Genomic DNA, 18,702 nt, shown 5'->3' with positions numbered 1-18,702 from the left:
GGACAGGTAAGATTCTATTATACAGTTAGAGTGTCTCTTAGGGCTGAGTCTTTCTTGGGCCCATGTTTGTTTAGATTGTATCTTTCAGATCTATCTTTTTAATCTAATGCATTTTGTATGTATGCAAGTATCTGAAATGTGTGAATGGGTTACATTTGTTACAGACACAACATGTCTCAAAGAACTTGACAATTGACTGTTTTGGTACAGGAAAATAATATTCTGATAAATACTTAAAAATAGCAGTATGAAAACAGGGAGACAAAGACTGAAGTGTAAATATTTAATACACCACATGATGACTGGAACTGTGGATTCATTTAATGACCTGGGTAGAAGGGTAAACCCACTTTTGATTTTTTTTCTGAGTATATCAATCATTTTGGCAATGATAATTATAAAACTTGTTTTGTAAAAACACTTACAAAGTTTAGAAAATTAAAAATGATGAAATCATGGTAAGTTACATTAGACCCAAAAATAGTGTATGGAATACTAATATGGAAACCTTATAGAAAACTGGCATGAGTAAACTGGAAAAAGTTAAGGAAAATATACCAATAACATCCATGACCATGACACATAAGAGGAGACATTATTCAGGTATATTGGGCATTTAGAAACAAATACCTCTGGGAATGTTTGAGGTTCTCATAGACTACTACAGAATCATCAAACAACCCACACACATTATGTAGGCATGACAGATGTACAAACTGGTTCTATAATGGAATAGCTGATGCTTGGAACAGACTACCAAATTATATTAAAGCAATCACTAGTTTAGATATTTCTAAGAACAATTGTGATACTTATTACATACATTACTGCTTTGGTATATTGGTAAGCTAAAAGGGAATTATTCCCCTGCTTAAAATATTTGCATGAATATACAGTATGTACCAAGAAATATGGATGGCTTATAGTCAACTGAATCAAAAAGTATGACAAAGTCATAAGTAAACCAAGCAAATTCTTTGTGACTGAAGGAAAGGAAGGAAAATAAAACTTCAAAACAATATTAATGTCATTGAAATAATTAAAACATATAAAAAGATTATTTAAGAATATGGTACCCAGCACTAAGAATCATTTAAGTAAATTTTAAGAAGAAGACGAATGAAAAATAAAATCAATTTATGATTACAGTTATATGTTAATGGGAGCCATGCTGAAACCAGAAATTCATACTATAATATAACAGTTACCATTAAGTGTTGTACATAGAACCAAATGTGGTATAGGACATTATCATAGCATTACGGTTGGTGCTTCACCATATTTAATTCCTTGTTTCACAATCTGAATGCATTACCTTCTTTATAGAGGCTGTATATATTTCCTCTGACTGTGTTGTGTTTTGCTTACATCTCAAATGCATGCTTTTATGTGAATCACTTTTCCTGATAGTTTGTTGTGGGAGAGTATGTGGAGTGAAATAAGCTATAATAGACCGATATCCTGTTCAGAATTTGCTCCATACATTACTATCGCTGGAATAGATTACTCCACCATGAACAAGAATAACATAAAATTGGACTGAAAATGAATGAAATAATCCAGTCCCTTGGAGTGTTAATGGTGTCTTGTTTCCGTCACAAAAGAAAAAAATCATCCCCCTTGTATATTCTTGAAATGCTTAAAATACTGCCAAATACAAATATTATTACATAATACTATACAAGACATGCATAGTTCATATATACTATTATATTTTATTGGTGCCTTTTCCTTTCCTTTAAAAATCGGTTGCCTTAAGTACTTCTCAATCTCACTACTACAGCTCAAGGAAAACTACAAGGGAAAAGAGGCAAGAATCAAATTACACACATGTGTAAACATTACTTCTCATCCCAGGGAAAAGAAGCAGGAATCAAATTACACACATTTGTAAACATTACTTCTCATCCCAGGGAAAAGAAGCAGGAATCAAATTACACACATTTGTAAACATTACTTCTCATCCCAGGGAAAAGAAGCAGGAATCAAATTACACACATTTGTAAACATTACTTCTCATCCCAGGGAAAAGAAGCAGGAATCAAATTACACACATTAGTAAACATTGCTTCTCGTCCCAGGGAAAAGAAGCAGGAATCAAATTACACACATTTGTAAACATTGCTTCGTCCCAGGGAAAAGAAGCAGGAATCAAATTATACACATTTGTAAACATTACTTCTCATCCCAGGGAAAAGAAGCAGGAATCAAATTACACACATTTGTAAACACTGCTTCTCATCCCAGGGAAAAGAAGCAGGAATCAAATTACACACATTTGTAAACATTGCTTCTCATCTGCCACAGTCCCACAAGAAGTACCTTCTAGAGTCTGCAAGAAACAAGGTTGAAAAACTGCGGATATACTGGAGGCTTAGAAATTTCCTTTTTTCCTTTATTTTACATATTCACACCACATCAGGTTTTTTCAAACTACATCAGCCAAATGCCTGCACTTTAGCTTACAGATGGGCAATAAGCATCAGTGGAGAACAAACACCTGTAACGAAGTGTCTTCTTGCAAGGGAATTAGAGCAGCCTTTGGGCTATGTCCACCCAAAGGGGCAAGTAATACCCCCTGCTGCACAGCACACAGTGCAACAGGAATGGACACAGTTTAAGGTAAAAACCCACTGTTGCCTAGATGACAGACAAACTTTGGCAATTCTGCACCCCATATTGAGAAGGTGCACAAAAGATATAGTACATAAGATGACTGGCTGGAGCAGAACTGAAAAATAAAATTATAATAAAAAATCATTAATACTTATTTACATGGTGATCTTATAATCTGTTTAATGTCTCAAAACAGTGTGGCCAAGTAAAACTTTGGCAAATAAGGCTCTGAATGTATGTTGCTCAGATGATAGCCAGTTACTACAAGAATGACCCTGTAGCTGCAATAAGAGTAAACAAATTTGAAGAAGTTCAAATAGGAAGTGACTAGGAATCACATTGCTATGGTGACATAGTATAGTGCACTTATAAAGTGAGTAAAAGGGAAGTGTAGGATGTGTAACCATTATGGGGAAATGGGATCAATGTAGCAGTCTGCATCACCTCTTAAGTGCAGATACCTCAAAAGGTACTTTCCTCCGATTAGGCGTATGCAGTAAGATTTTCTCCATGGAAGTATGGCCAGACAGTAAGTTATTATTGCTGTAAGCTTCAGAGTATGTTTAATCACGTTTACCCATAAAAATATATAGATTTTCTTTTACTACTATTACTGCCCTGCCAAGCAGTATAGCATCTTGCTAACTTCTTACCATCATACTGCATGGAAAATGGGGAATAGAAAGAAAGAAAGAGACAATCAGACAGTATCAAACTGCATCCCAACTTCAACAGCACAGTCAATGTTGGTCAAATAACAAAACAAAATAAATCCTGCTAAATACATGTTCATTTTGTTTTCACACAAATCAATACAACTGATTAGAAAGCTAAAACAACTTCCCTACATTTCGTAAGATCTAAAGGATTATAAAGTGATATAGTGTTACAATGGAAAGGCACACAAAATAAGAAGAAATAGGAATGATACTCCAGTGGCCATTTCCAGTCCACTCAAAACCAAGCATACATATAGCAGCAATGTATTAAATATCTGCACACCTACCTCATATATGGTACTAAGCCTCAATGTGCATGTATGTGTATTCTACATAAGTAAACTGAAATATATAGGGTTCAGCCATTTATATAAGGATGAAGGGAAGTATGTTTCATTTTGGTATTGCACATTAACCCAACAGGGTATGAATATGACAACATCCCTTCCTAAGGACATAAACATCTATGTATGATGTCATATGGGTGCTTAATATATTCTACTGAAAACAATATTATCATGTTTAAATCTTTATTTAATTATATATCAATTTATTTACAGCTGGTACCTAGACTGGCCAAGTTAGATAACTTCTGATCCATGTTCCGTAGGTAACTTGGTCACATATACATACAGCAAAGTTAAAATTAGAATATAATGACTACTTTTTACTTCATCACTAGGCCATAGTTATACAATAAAAAATAAGATATAATAATATATATGAATGTAATCCCTTAATGTAGATTTTGTTGAAACAACAGAAATATGGCAAACAGGAAACAGTTGATTTTCTATATATCTTACTGAAAAATTGTTTGTCTGTAGAATCATAAGACAGATTTAAATCCAAAAAATTCAAAGTGATCCCATAACCACCAACTGAAAATTTTAAAAAATCAGTAGTACTATTTAAATAACTGACAAAACCATTAAATTTGTCTAATGTACCATGCCATAGAAAAAACAAATCATCTATATAGCGACAGTAAAAAATAATCTTATCAATGTAACAACTGTCATCAATAAAGATGTTCTCCCAATTGGCCATTGTCAGATTTGCATATGCTGGAGCCACCCTTGCACCCATTGCAACACCAGAAATTTGCATATAAAGATTACCATTAAATGTAAAAAAATTATTGTCCAATACAAGTTCCATTAAAGTACACACTGTATTGACTTTTGTATTACTTAAATCAGTGTGTTTTGATAGATATTCCCTCAAATATTCAATACCTACCTCACTATTGATACTGGTGTATAGTGACTGAACATCTAATGATGCCATACAAAAATCTGTAACTGATGGTTTTAAATCTCTCAGTAATTCAAGTAGATGCCAAGAGTCTTTTAAATAGTGTCTTGAAGCCTGAACTATAGGGTTTAAAATGTAATCCAACCACATAGAAATAGTTTCAGTCTTAGATTTAGTAGCTGATATGATAGGCCTAAAGGGAGGATTTCTAGTGTCTTTCTGTAGTTTTGGAAAACTTATTATTGGATGAAAATACTTATCAAAAAGTAAATTATACATCTATTCAGCATAGTTTTCTAAGATTAGATACTTGTCTATTTGACATGTTTAGTCAGGGAGAGTTGGATTATCAGAGTTATAGCTTTTTACATGTTGAATATCCGAAAATGGCTGTGTTATTCGGTATTCCAAAAATACAGAAAGACACTAGAAATCCTCCCTTTAGGCCTATCATATCAGCTACTAAATCTAAGACTGAAACTATTTCTATGTGGTTGGATTACATTTTAAACCCTATAGTTCAGGCTTCAAGACACTATTTAAAAGACTCTTGGCATCTACTTGAATTACTGAGAGATTTAAAACCATCAGTTACAGATTTTTGTATGGCATCATTAGATGTTCAGTCACTATACACCAGTATCAATAGTGAGGTAGGTATTGAATATTTGAGGGAATATCTATCAAAACACACTGATTTAAGTAATACAAAAGTCAATACAGTGTGTACTTTAATGGAACTTGTTTTGGACAATAACTTTTTTACATTTAATGGTAATCTTTATAGGCAAATTTCTGGTGTTGCAATGGGTGCAAGGGTGGCTCCAGCATATGCAAATCTGACAATGGCCAATTGGGAGAACATCTTTATTGATGACAGTTGTTACATTGATAAGATTATTTTTTACTGTCGCTATATAGATGATTTGTTTTTTCTATGGCATGGTACATTAGACGAATTTAATGGTTTTGTCAGTTATTTAAATAGTACTACTGATTTTTTTAAATTTTCAGTTGGTGGTTATGGGACCACTTTGAATTTTTTGGATTTAAATCTGTCTTATGATTCTACAGACAAACAATTTTTCAGTAAGATATATAGAAAATCAACATTTGCGAATCAGTATTTGCATAAAGACAGTATACATCCATTGCACATGAAAAGAGGTGTCATTAAAGGGCAATACATTAGACTGAGTAGATTGACATCTCAGAACAATATCTTTCACAATGAAATGAGAGTTTTAAGAAAATTCTTTCTTGACAGAGGTTACCATGTTTCTTGGCTGCACTCAATTGAAAGGGAAGTTATGTTGTTAAGGAATAGCAAAGCTGGACCTATTTTATCTATTAGTTCATTAGTTTCTATTACTAACAATATTTCAACTGTAGATAAAGAATTTATTAATGCATTTGTTTTGCCCATCTCCAATGAAATGTGGCTTATCAAAGAGATTATAGTTGACAATTGGAAGATAGTTTTGGGAAATCAGGATTTAGTCAAAGTGATTGGTGTAAAACCAAATTTTACTTTTAAGAAAGTTGTGAATCTTAAGAGTTTGTTAGAGAAAAAGGTGGACACCATGGATACAACAAAAAAGGCTACTATCAATACTAGAGGTACATATGCGTGTTTCCACTGTAAACAGTGTAGATATATTAGTAATTCTTCTTCAGTTTATTTTTCTCATATAAATATTACGCATTGGTCCAAAAAATATTACACTTGCCATAGTGAAATGGTAATTTATGTTGCACAGTGCCAGACATGTCCAAGCTACTATGTAGGAATGACTACAAGGTGTTTCAAAAAAAGAATTAGTGAACACATTTTAGCCATCAAGAAAAAGGACATGACAAATGCACTAGGCAAGCATTCTATTAAATGTAACAACTTTAAAAAGTTTATTTTTTCAGTTCTAGATAGTGTTGACAATAGTGTATTTAGTGGCAACAAAAAACTTGAACTAGAATGTAGAGAGTCTATTTGGCAGGTTTATTTAGGAGCGGACCAGGCTCCAGGTCTAAATGAAGTAATAAACATAAAATGTTTTTTACAGACAAAGTAATTTTAACAACATTTTATATATACATTTATATTTATTTAGTTAAAATGTTTTATATATATCACATAAGAAATATTGTTTATATATTGTTTATAATGATTTATGTATGTATAATATATGTATATTTACAATTTATATATTTTTAAAGAAATCAATTAATTAATTAGTTAATCAATTCAATTATATTACAAGTCATGTGATGGGTAATATATTATTTAAACTGTTGGAATGGTTGGATAAGTTGTTTTCTGAGGAAGTTCACATTAAATAAAGTGAATGAAAGCGCTAATTTGGTGTTCCATGCTTTATTCAGTCACCTTGAATCAATTTTCGTAGTTTGTGGTTCGTTTACTGTGGAAATTACTTAGTTTCGTTTTTCATTTGTAAACATTACTTCTCATCCCAGGGAAAAAAAGCAGGAATCAAATTACACACATTTGTAAACATTACTTCTCATCCCAGGGAAAAGAAGCAGGAATCAAATTACACACATTTGTAAACATTACTTCTCATCCCAGGGAAAAGAAGCAGGAATCAAATTACACACATTAGTAAACATTGCTTCTCATCCCAGGGAAAAGAAGCAGGAATCAAATTACACACATTTGTAAACATTGCTTCTCGTCCCAGGGAAAAGAAGCAGGAATCAAATTATACACATTTGTAAACATTACTTCTCATCCCAGGGAAAAGAAGCAGGAATCAAATTACACACATTTGTAAACACTGCTTCTCATCCCAGGGAAAAGAAGCAGGAATCAAATTACACACATTTGTAAACATTGCTTCTCATCTGCCACAGTCCCACAAGAAGTACCTTCTAGAGTCTGTAAGAAACAAGGTTGAAAAACTGCGGATATACTGGAGGCTTAGAAATTTCATTTTTTCCTTTATTTTACATATTCACACCACATCAGGTTTTTTTCAAACTACATCAGCCAAATGCCTGCACTTTAGCTTACAGATGGGCAATAAGCATCAGTGGAGAACAAACACCTGTTACGAAGTGTCTTCTTGCAAGGGAATTAGAGCAGCCTTTGGGCTATGTCCACCCAAAGGGGCAAGTAATACCCCCTGCTGCACAGCACACAGTGCAACAGGAATGGACACAGTTTAAGGTAAAAACCCACTGTTGCCTAGATGACAGACAAACTTTGGCAATTCTGCACCCCATACTGAGAAGGTGCACAAAAGATATAGTACATAAGATGACTGGCTGGAGCAGTACGCAAAAATAAAATTATAATAAAAAAAAATCATTAATACTTATTTACATGGTGATCTTATAATCTGTTTAATGTCTCAAAACAGTGTGGCCAAGTAAAACTTTGGCAAATAAGGCTCTGAATGTATGTTGCTCAGATGATAGCCAGTTACTGCAAGAATGACCCTGTAGCTGCAATAAGAGTAAACAAATTTGAAGAAGTTCAAATAGGAAGTGACTAGGAATCACATTGCTATGGTGACATAGTATAGTGCACTTATAAAGTGAGTAAAAGGGAAGTGTAGGATGTGTAACCATTATGGGGAAATGGGATCAATGTAGCAGTCTGCATCACCTCTTAAGTGCAGATACCTCAAAAGGTACTTTCCTCCGATTAGGCGTATGCAGTAAGATTTTCTCCATGGAAGTATGGCCAGACAGTAAGTTATTATTGCTGTAAGCTTCAGAGTATGTTTAATCACGTTTACCCATAAAAATATATAGATTTTCTTTTACTACTATTACTGCCCTGCCAAGCAGTATAGCATCTTGCTAACTTCTTACCATCATACTGCATGGAAAATGGGGAATAGAAGGAAAGAAAGAGACAATCAGACAGTATCAAACTGCATCCCAACTTCAACAGCACAGTCAATGTTGGTCAAATAACAAAACAAAATAAATCCTGCTAAATACATGTTCATTTTGTTTTTACACAAATCAATACAACTGATTAGAAAGCTAAAACAACTTCCCTACATTCCGTAAGATCTAAAGGATTATAAAGTGATATAGTGTTACAATGGAAAGGCACACAAAATAAGAAGAAATAGGAATGATACTCCAATGGCCATTTCCAGTCCACTCAAAACCAAGCATACATATAGCAGCAATGTATTAAATATCTGCACACCTACCTCATATATGGTACTCAGCCCCCAAATCCAAGCCTCAATGTGCATGTATGTGTATTCCACATAAGTAAACTGAAATATATAGGGTTCAGCCATTTATATAAGGATGAAGGGAAGTATGTTTCCTTTTGGTATTGCACATTAACCCAACAGGGTATGAATATGACAACATCCCTTCCAAAGGACATAAACATCTATGTATGATGTCATATGGGTGCTTAATATATTCTACTGAAAACAATATTATCATGTTTAAATCTTTATTTAACTATATATCAATTTATTTACAGCTGGTACCTAGACTGGCCAAGTTAGATAACTTCTGATCCATGTTCCGTAGGTAACTTGGTCACATATACATACAGCAAAGTTAAAATTAGAATATAATGACTACTTTTTACTTCATCACTAGGCCATAGTTATACAATAAAAAATAAGATATAATAATATATCAAACAAAACAGTACATTTCAGAAGTGCACAAAGAATCATGAAATGCTCAGCAACAATCAGGTGAGATGAAAGAGTAAATAAGAGGCAAATAAAGCAGCAGATATGAATGTAATCCCTTAACACCAGATTTTGTTGAAACAACAGAAATATGGCAAACAGGAAACAGTTTGTTGATGGATTAGGGGAAGAAAATTAAAAGGGCGATACAGTTAGTAACAGTACATTACATTTTTTCTTGGTGCCTCAAGCCAACAGGAAGTTCACAAACAGAGCTACAAAACATTATGTGACATAATTCATACGATAACTTACAGATGTGATTACAGTCTTAGTAACAATTATGCAATCTTCATAATATACAAGATCAGAAATAAACTAGGTTTTAAATTACATCTCACTAAAATAGATATAGCTCAGGTATACAAATACAGCTATGCCAGCAAAATAATGTAGTCTAAACACCTGCTTATAATATGTGCAAATGCATTACAAGAAAGTCACTGAGTTTCTTCTTCTTCTTTCAGCTTTTTCACAGTTAGGGGTCGCCACAGCGGATCACCTGTCCGCTCATGATGCTGCCAAACACTAAGAAATCTTAGTCTGTTCTATTTCAAAACAATTTTGTAAATAGCACACACAGCTTACATGCCTTTTAAAACAAGTGAATGGGAGGAGTCCTTCACAATTTTGCATATCATCCACTTTTATTTTCAGAAAGGTAAGGCCTATTAACCTTACGTTTGAGTGTTCTGTACTATCTATAGAATAAGTAGGGCACCTTAGAATTTTAAAACATAAATGTGTTTTAAGGAAATAATAGCATCAAAGTAACAATTAATTTTATTTTAGAAGTATACAACACATTTCTTTCCATTTACAGATTAGAAATTCTTCTATTATAAATTCTAAAACAGTAACATTTTATCTCTTAGATGAATAATGTAGTTGTGACGCATGTCATAAAATATTATCAAGTTAGTTATACTTCTCTCTAATCCATTTAATCACACCTGTTAATTTTCAGAACTGGTGCTTGGATGTATCAGATTATGCTACTAGCTATGACATGAACAGAAATACAGTACAAACTGCAATCATCCAATCAGTTAAATGGACTGCACAAATTATATTTGGCAATATCAACTATATGAATATAAAAACATATCATCTTAAAAGGTAACAGTTTGACAAAGGTGTTACAGACAGGCAGAAACTTGTTTCACAACCAGTGATATTTTTTTTACTGCTGCCACTGTGTTCATCCTTACAGTCTTCCTGAAAATAATGCATTCTGTAATTTCAGAGATACAATAGCACTGCTTCATTCTAAAGATGAAAGGCCACTTAACGAGAATCTGCAAAACTGATGGGCAACAATGTTTAGCGCTTAAGTTATATATTCAACTCAGCATGTCATAAATCACGTAAATGTAATTAAAATCTGATAAAAAATATGGGAATCATAACTAATTAAATATGCAACCTTGTTTGAAAAATGTGATGGAAATCCAAACTGATTAACTATTCACCTTTGTTTTAAAAAATTAAATCTCCAGCAAACTATGATCCCTAAAGCTCCAAAAATAGCACAATTATAAAGTTAGTCAATACTGCTTATGAAATGTTTCTACTTAAATGTTTTAATACTAATTATTTCTGTGCCAAATGTCTCAGTTTCAGTATATATTTTCCACTTGAACTGTTATTAGTATATGTAAATGAAAGAAATGCACTTGCTAGAATGGTATCCATGTAAGCAGACATGCTCACAGACACATCTTCTTTAATGGATAACATAAAGATGTTTCTCTAATTACATGCAAACTAGTTATGTATGTGAAAATTCAGAAAACACATAAAAAATGGAAACTGATGAACTAACTCAGTGAGACAGCAATGTGAACAAAGCTTGTTTTGATATCATCGTGACATCTGCTACACTGAAACAAAGCAGACAATAAATAAATAATCAATCTATTATTTAAGATACAGCCTTGTCTGCAGTATATTTACCAGGGGTCTCAGTAGCAAGGAATACTACAATGTCTGTGGTTAGACACAGAATACCCAGTAAAAAAAAAACAAACAAATAAATTGAATTAAAATTGCTAAATTATAAAATTAAAATCCACAACAAGAGTTTGATACATTATAATGTTACAGTTTCTCTTGCATAGAGTGCAACTTAAAAAAATCACAGCTCTGCCAGTTGTCAGTTGTGATCCTTCCTGTCATTTAAATAAGTAGCTTAACCTTTATCTCTCCATTTCTGCCTTATAGATAAGCTTTATATCTAAAGATATTGCCCACATTTCTGAATGAGACACTACCAGTATAATGCTCAAAGAATGCAGAAATAGTGGCAGAAATGTAGCCTCAATTACAGCAAGTTGATATGTGTCCACCTATACCCTGTTCTTGTTGATAAACAGACAACATTTTAATTTTTTAGCTAAAATAATGATGCACCCAAAGAAGGGGTCAGTCTTTGCTTTTTTTTCCCCCAATGGTAGAAATCAGTACTGAATTTGCTTTCATGAGGAAAAGGAACAGACTCAGCATTATAGAATACAAATTAATGAACATGAAATGAAGGAAAACATACCACAGACAGTATGCTCAGTTGAAGGAATGGAGAACTTTGTAAATATCCTACATGACTTTTAATCACTTATTTAAACACAACCTATAAATACTCCTTAAACACTGGTCCTGAAAGCAAGTACATGTGTCTAACTACATACCACATTAGACAGCTAAACAACTAAACAAACAAATAATCTGACAAGTTGTCAGAAGTTCAGCATAGTTATAACTGTGTTGTAGGCAGGTTTGTATAACAGAGTTGTATGCAATAAAGGCATCATATAAGCAAATGGAATAAGCATTATTAGAAGATTATACATTCCATACTGAGCCTCTGTTATTTAAACATATCAGTACAGTTTTGCTCAAAAAACAGAGATTAAGAGTTGTTCTACAGCTAATTGTAAAGAGTTTCAGTAACATATGTGGTGCCTAAATACAGAGCTGAATGTTAAATACTTTTTTGTAAAAAAAAACTGCTGCCAAAACAAACTATAATAAGACAGATTATTTTATTTTGAAATTAAGTCTAACCACCTCTTTAAAGAAGATACTTGTTTGCATAATGTAGATTTTTAATTTATAACAAACTAAAATTAGGCATACTCTGTAGATAATCAATCTAAACTGCAAAGATCTCTAATTGTTTATTATGCAGGGATGACATTACTTGAATCTCTACTGCATTACTTTGGACTTGAAGTTGCTACAACTTCATCTTCTTTGCCATCTTTATTTCTCATAATGTGACTTTATGGCACTCATCTCTGACAGCAGACTACATATTATAAATTATCAGTGGTGGTACACAGCTGAAAACTGATATGTGCAGATATAGAAAACCTGACAGCCACATGTAACAGAGTCTGAAAGCAGCAACTATCCTTTAGAACACTTAAAATTCACAACCAAATCTATACTGTGGCGTTTAGATATTTATATGAATACTGTCATATACAGACCCCTCAGTATGGTAACAGTTCTTACACTTTTACTACCTTGTAACCACTAGGTGAATAGCATAGCCACTAAATATAAATCACAACTCTATAAATTTCACTGAATATTATTAGGGGTTGAGAAAACTATTCCAGACATCTACGTTCTTAACTTCAAATGAAATTCCAAACTTTTACTCTAAACAGCATTACAAACTGTAACTATGCAGCTCTCAGAAGAATAGACTAGCATAACTGTCATGAGCATTGCAATCAAGATTAGTAAGCAATGTTATTGCTACAAAGTCCTGTCAGCTGATCTCACTAATGCAACATAAGCTGTTGAACCAAGTACAGAAGAAGTCAAGAGCTGTGCTTATTTTAATATGATTTGAATATGGCATCAAACTGTCTGAAAAAACAAAACAGCAAAAGGAAGGACAATCATAATAAACACATTTAAACACAAATAACACACACCTATGACATTGTTTTAAGTATTAATATAATACAAAATTAAGAACTACTTATTAATTAAAATCCAAATATACTCAATAGCCACACTTAATCTACATGGCTACTACATCGCTGTTTGTGATTGGTAAGATTACCTAGTACACCTGAACTTTTACATAACTGAAGATCAAAAATTATACATCTATAACATGGAATCAGTCGATCAATCAACAAATAACATTATTCTAAAATAATTATCTAAGTATGTAAAATGTACAGCATATGTTGGAAGTAATACACAGTGTGTGCAAGTGTGTGTGTGTGTGTGTGTGTGTGTGTGTGTGTGTGTGTACATATCAAACATTAAGTAATCCTCTGACATACTTACTGCAAAAGCTTCTGAAAGCAGCAGTCAAAATATAAACTCAAAGAGTCAAAATCTTTGAAGATGTTTTATGTTGTTATAAAACATAAACATGTCGTACTGATACATTTTTATTTTATATAAATCTGTTACAAATCAAGCCAAAATAACTACCCAGAAGTTAAAAAACTGAACTCCAATGTCTTCTTTACTACGCAATAATACTGTGTTTTTAGATTATTATCTGCTAATAATAACTATTTAATATACTCGCTACTGCACACTCTGAAATCTGAAAGTAAGCATTCCATGGAAAGTGAACAAGCAAGTACACTTCAATATCCAAAGTCATTGATACAGGAACTGGGAGCTTCATCCAGACAGAGTACATCAGTGCATTCAGCATTACACAGCTAGCATTTCACACCATAATCCAAAAACATTTGTATTCTGTTATCAAGCTGCCATTACAGCTAAATTAGTCATCACCAGTAAGTGTATAACTATTTGAGATAGGAGAAATAAAATTCCAGGAGCCCTCTTATGCTTTAAGCAAGTCACTGTGATCTTTGCATCTATTTTGTTTGTGAAAAATATACTGTTAGCATACAGATAATAATTCAATATTATTCTTCAAAATGAGATAAAAGGGGAAAGCAGGACTGCTGCATTTATGTTAGTAACTATTTTAACAAGTGTTGGAATTCTGTGAACTTTTTTGAGGTTCCAGATGCAATACTTTGTAATTTTATACTATATATATATATATATATATATATATATATATATATATATATATATATACACTTACATAAAACTTGCAAACTATAATGTATCAAATTTAAACTTACAATCGTTCTGGATTGTCTAATTTTGAGTGAACGCATACTTATGGTAACTAAAAAGTACATTTTATAGCTAGCTAAACAACTCAGATGCTTCACAATACACAAGGAAAACAGAAACTGCTATTGCAGACAGCAACTGTAATGATATACTGGAAATCTATACACCTCACATTACACAGCTGTCAAAATATTTGACTCAAATGAATTCAAAAGGCACACACTTCTTCAGTCCTCATCTTACAAAGAAAGGTTGTACAACACAAAATCATAAATCCTAATAGTCATTAGTTACAAAACACAGACCTCATCAATTGCCCTAGAGAGGAGGTGGAGAACCTACAGCCTTCAGCAGTCAATGTATAAAATATGCTTAACCTGCTAATGTGCCATAGTAGCTATTAATGAACACTTCAAAACAAATGCCCCGATTTTTTTCTTGCCATTATTTGTCCATCTGTTTTTTTTTTTTTTGTGCGATGCAGGGTGTTACTGGCATTGGATCACATTTTACAGTACTGTATAGCAGTCTGCCAAATCTTACATTGAACAGACTGAGGGATGCTCTGCCACTGTCACTACTCTTCTCCACAGGTCCCCCAGCAGTTCATTAAACGTGTAGTATCCACTTCCCAATAGCGTATAGTCAACACGAGTTTTATTTCAAAGTTAAGAAGAGAAAGAAAGGACCCTGTAGCTCAATTATTTCATATGCATATGATATTATGTATCAAAAACTGAAACAGAAAAATCCCATCGCGATTTTAAAGTCCAAATCAGTTACTGGGCATTGTTATAACGATTTCTCCAAAATGCTGTACATGCAGCACACACCGTACCACCCCCCCCCCCCCCAACACACACACACACACACTCACACAGAGTTGGGTGAGAGTGCAAAATCCCCTGAGAGACGTCTCAGACATGCCCTGCCCATGCAATAGTCACAGTAGCTCTTTGCAGCTGGGCCCATGTGAGCTTTTATTTAACAACAAACATGTAGGAGCGGGGGGGGGGGGGTGCATATAAAAACGTAGCATTGTCCTTGTGATACACACACAGTCCAATACCTTATTAACTTAGTGCTAAGGCAGTTTTGGTGCCAGCTTCTGAGTTCACTTCAAACGCAAATGTTTAAAAGAACGACGTTCCAGCAAGCTTTCCGAAGGGTAAATGCTCCTTACTGCTGTTATTTACTGTATAGAGACTGGAGACAGACAAGCGATAACTGTTGTGTACAAATTAGTCCTAATGGTATCGGCGACGCGGTCCACAAGAACATAAATACTCAAGTGAATAATAGTCCTTGCACTATTACTATACTCAGTGTAAATGAACAGATGTACCTCTTCGCGTCTTAGCTTGGTGTCGTAATACACACCCCTGTCTATGAAATATGCCTGCCATCCACAGCTTTTGTTTTGTAAGGCATGTAATTTAACTCTAATAGACTGCGGGTGCACACGGAGCCAGAGTAACCTCCGCAAGTACTTAACATCCCTTTGCGATCATCTGCAAGAAAATAAAAGTTTGCATTCGTGCACTGTATCTCCCCTTCGCGTTTGCATTACACTCTTCACTTCATTTCCACAACTGGTGCACATGAGGTTTCAAAAATCCGGACGGAGTCCTTCATCTTTACAGAAAATAATGCATTATCCAACACCGTTGTTGTGTGGCCCGCCTGTAAATGTGTTATTGCACTAATGCATCCCTTTCAGCATTCCTCAGAAGTGCCTTTTCCCAGACCATGCCTGCTGCTGCCCCCAAAGGAAAGGGTACCCGGCTAGAAGCAGGAGTGTCGACTTTAGATTTACTGCCCCCTGCGAGGGCAGACAAAGCTCAGCCGGCAGCGTTCCCATGTCAGGCTGCTTCCAAGTTCAAGTGCTGAATTCTTCCAGACAACATGCGCTTAAGTTGGATTTGTTGTTAACCTGTTACTTTTCCCATGTAAAAAAAAAAAAACGAATACAGACCACTTCCTTAGAGCAGGTGCTTTCTGCAACAACTGTAAACTGATCTTTAAGGCGTGCAGCTCTCCTCCCCAGAAGGTTTCAGGCTAGTATATGCAACATTTAGTGTACATCTGAGCAACACACTCTTAACTCCACAAAATGTATTGTTTAGGGGCAAGATCATAACCTAAAATGGCAGAGCTCTCCACGCACTTGCATCTCACAACTTTTGACACATGGCACACATCCGTGAACTTTCAGGGAATTGCTAACAATCACTTCCCCCCTCCCCCATACCCCCAATTCTAAAAAAATGCACTTCAAAATAAAGTTTATCAAGAAAAGCGGGGAATTCAAAAAAGTTTTCAACAGTTGTAAGTACACTTATATTTTAACCCTAGTTGCATAACCTATTTATATTTGTGAGAATTACTGTAAAAATGCTGCAACAACTGTCCAAAGTAACGGTTCACACTTAAAAACAATAAAGACAAAGCTGTTATTTCCTTGGGCTAAATAGTGTAGCGCCATTCAATGGCTTCCCTGCTTCCTTCATTCTTCTCAGCTTTTCCCCTGACAGTCCTGCTTGCAAACGTCACTGCTATGGATATTTAATTATACTGTATTTTTTAATCACGGTGGAAAAGTAGGCCCTGCTGCGAAGATTAAAAATGCACATAAAATAGTCCGAAATGACTTCAACCCCCTTCAATTCTGTCTGAAAAAGCTTTTCGGACGTTTATAGGAGCTTTCAGGTTCGTTTTTTCTTACCTTCCAATTTAAACCACATCGGAGAAGAAACTCTAAGCCCGTAAACGGAGGGTTGTAAAAAAAAAAAAAAAAAAAAAAGATTGTGTTCAATGAATAATGAAGCAAGTCCACATGATTGACTTGATCATTTTCTTAGGCTGAGGGGGAAAAGTGGAGCTCACAAGTGTCACGTTTGCCGCCTCAGGCTTGCCCTGGTGAGGGTCCCCCCCACACCCCGAGTGCGGGAGTCTTTCTATTAATGTTTCTGTTTTGTGGATCAACGTGTTTCAGTGATAGCGATCAGCCAACATGACAAGATATTGTCATCTCCCAGTTCGGACTCCCCCTATCTTAGTAGGTGAAATGCATTGTACCATTAAAAAAAGCACTCCATTGTCATCTTGGCATAATTCACAGCAACTAGATAGGTCTTGCGGCATTTAGCTTTGATGAGCCAAAAGCTGAGCCCTTGATATAATAACCTACAAAGAATGGTCTCTGATCGTCCATTTTTCTCTCCCGGAGTAACAACTGAGAAAGCATTTAACACTGCGCAGCTTGGGCTTGACCTTGAGCTCCTGTAAAGCAGACACTTATTTAAAAAAAAAATCTTGCCTGTTCTGTCTCAGGAGCCACACACTGATTGTCAGACTTGTTATTGAGGCATTAGATCCTCAGCCTTACCCTCGATTACCTGCCCGTTGCCTCCCACCCAACACCCCCCTCCCCATCATCGATACACACACTAACATTTAAAAAAGCGAAAGCTCTTCTTACCTGCGTTGCAAACTCCTTAAAGTGGACTGCTGCTGCTGTGGTCCACGTCCCACGGAAAGGTTGCTGCCCGGCGTGGCTCAGGCATCAGTCACAGCAGCTCGGGCGTTTAGCACAAGTAATCAGCGATAAAATGACGTTGATCTGCACTGTAACCTTGTGGCGTATTTAATGTAAATAAGCCAGTTATGTTGCCAATCGCATGCATACAAACACATAAAAAGGTCTTCAGCTAGGCATTTGGATCATTGCAACTCGCAGCTGCCACTGTCTCTGTGTGTGCGACAGTTGAGGAATCTTGATAATTCTGAGCAATGTTAGTGCCAAATGATTATAAAAAAAATATGATTTTAATTAATCACGTAAGTAGGCAGGCACATTAGCATACGGTAATTAAACTTAGAGAGAAACGTCATGGAGGTTTTTTTGTGCCTTAAAGGTTCAGAATAATCGTGAAACACAAGACAAAATGACTTAATTATTAAACGTATAACTTTTAAGACAACTTTTACCAGGAGTATCTTAAGGACACTGTTTTTTGGTTAATTATATTAAACAGGCAAAAGCAGGCACAGATATGATTGGTGAGATGGCTGGCTTATGTTTCTATAGCGCAGAGAGCTCAATAATGCAATTATGGATTCTGTGTCCCATAGCTGACAAAAGCATAGTGTCTCAATAGAGCCTTTGTTGTGGGATTATATAATGATTCTGGTGTAATTATGGGAAAAGATATGGTAATAAGAAAACATATCAAATACGCCAAATGAGCAGCCTTTTTAAAGAGCAAGCTTACAAGTGACAC

General features: G+C 34.7%; 1 protein-coding gene across 3 annotated transcripts in view; it reads right to left on the bottom strand.

The window, feature by feature from the left end:
• ZNF536 (zinc finger protein 536) overlaps positions 1 to 18,155 on the bottom strand; it is a 1,745,320-nt gene extending 1,727,165 nt beyond the window's left edge. For 2 of the 3 annotated variants that reach the window (XM_044081671.1, XM_044081673.1), the window contains exon 1: positions 17,901 to 18,154. The gene's annotated coding sequence lies outside the window, so the exon portion shown is untranslated. Of the gene's footprint in view, positions 1 to 17,900 lie in introns of all 3 variants that reach the window. The other variant, XM_044081674.1, reaches the window with a different exon arrangement.
• Positions 18,156 to 18,702: the final 547 nt, after the last annotated feature.

Source organism: Protopterus annectens, chromosome 8.part1, assembly GCF_019279795.1.
Source record: "Protopterus annectens isolate FY-2018-M chromosome 8.part1, PAN1.0, whole genome shotgun sequence".
In the NCBI taxonomy this organism is placed as follows: Eukaryota; Metazoa; Chordata; order Ceratodontiformes; family Protopteridae; genus Protopterus; species Protopterus annectens.
Note: the sequence above shows the minus strand (reverse complement) of the source record. Positions and strands in the feature narration are given on the sequence as shown.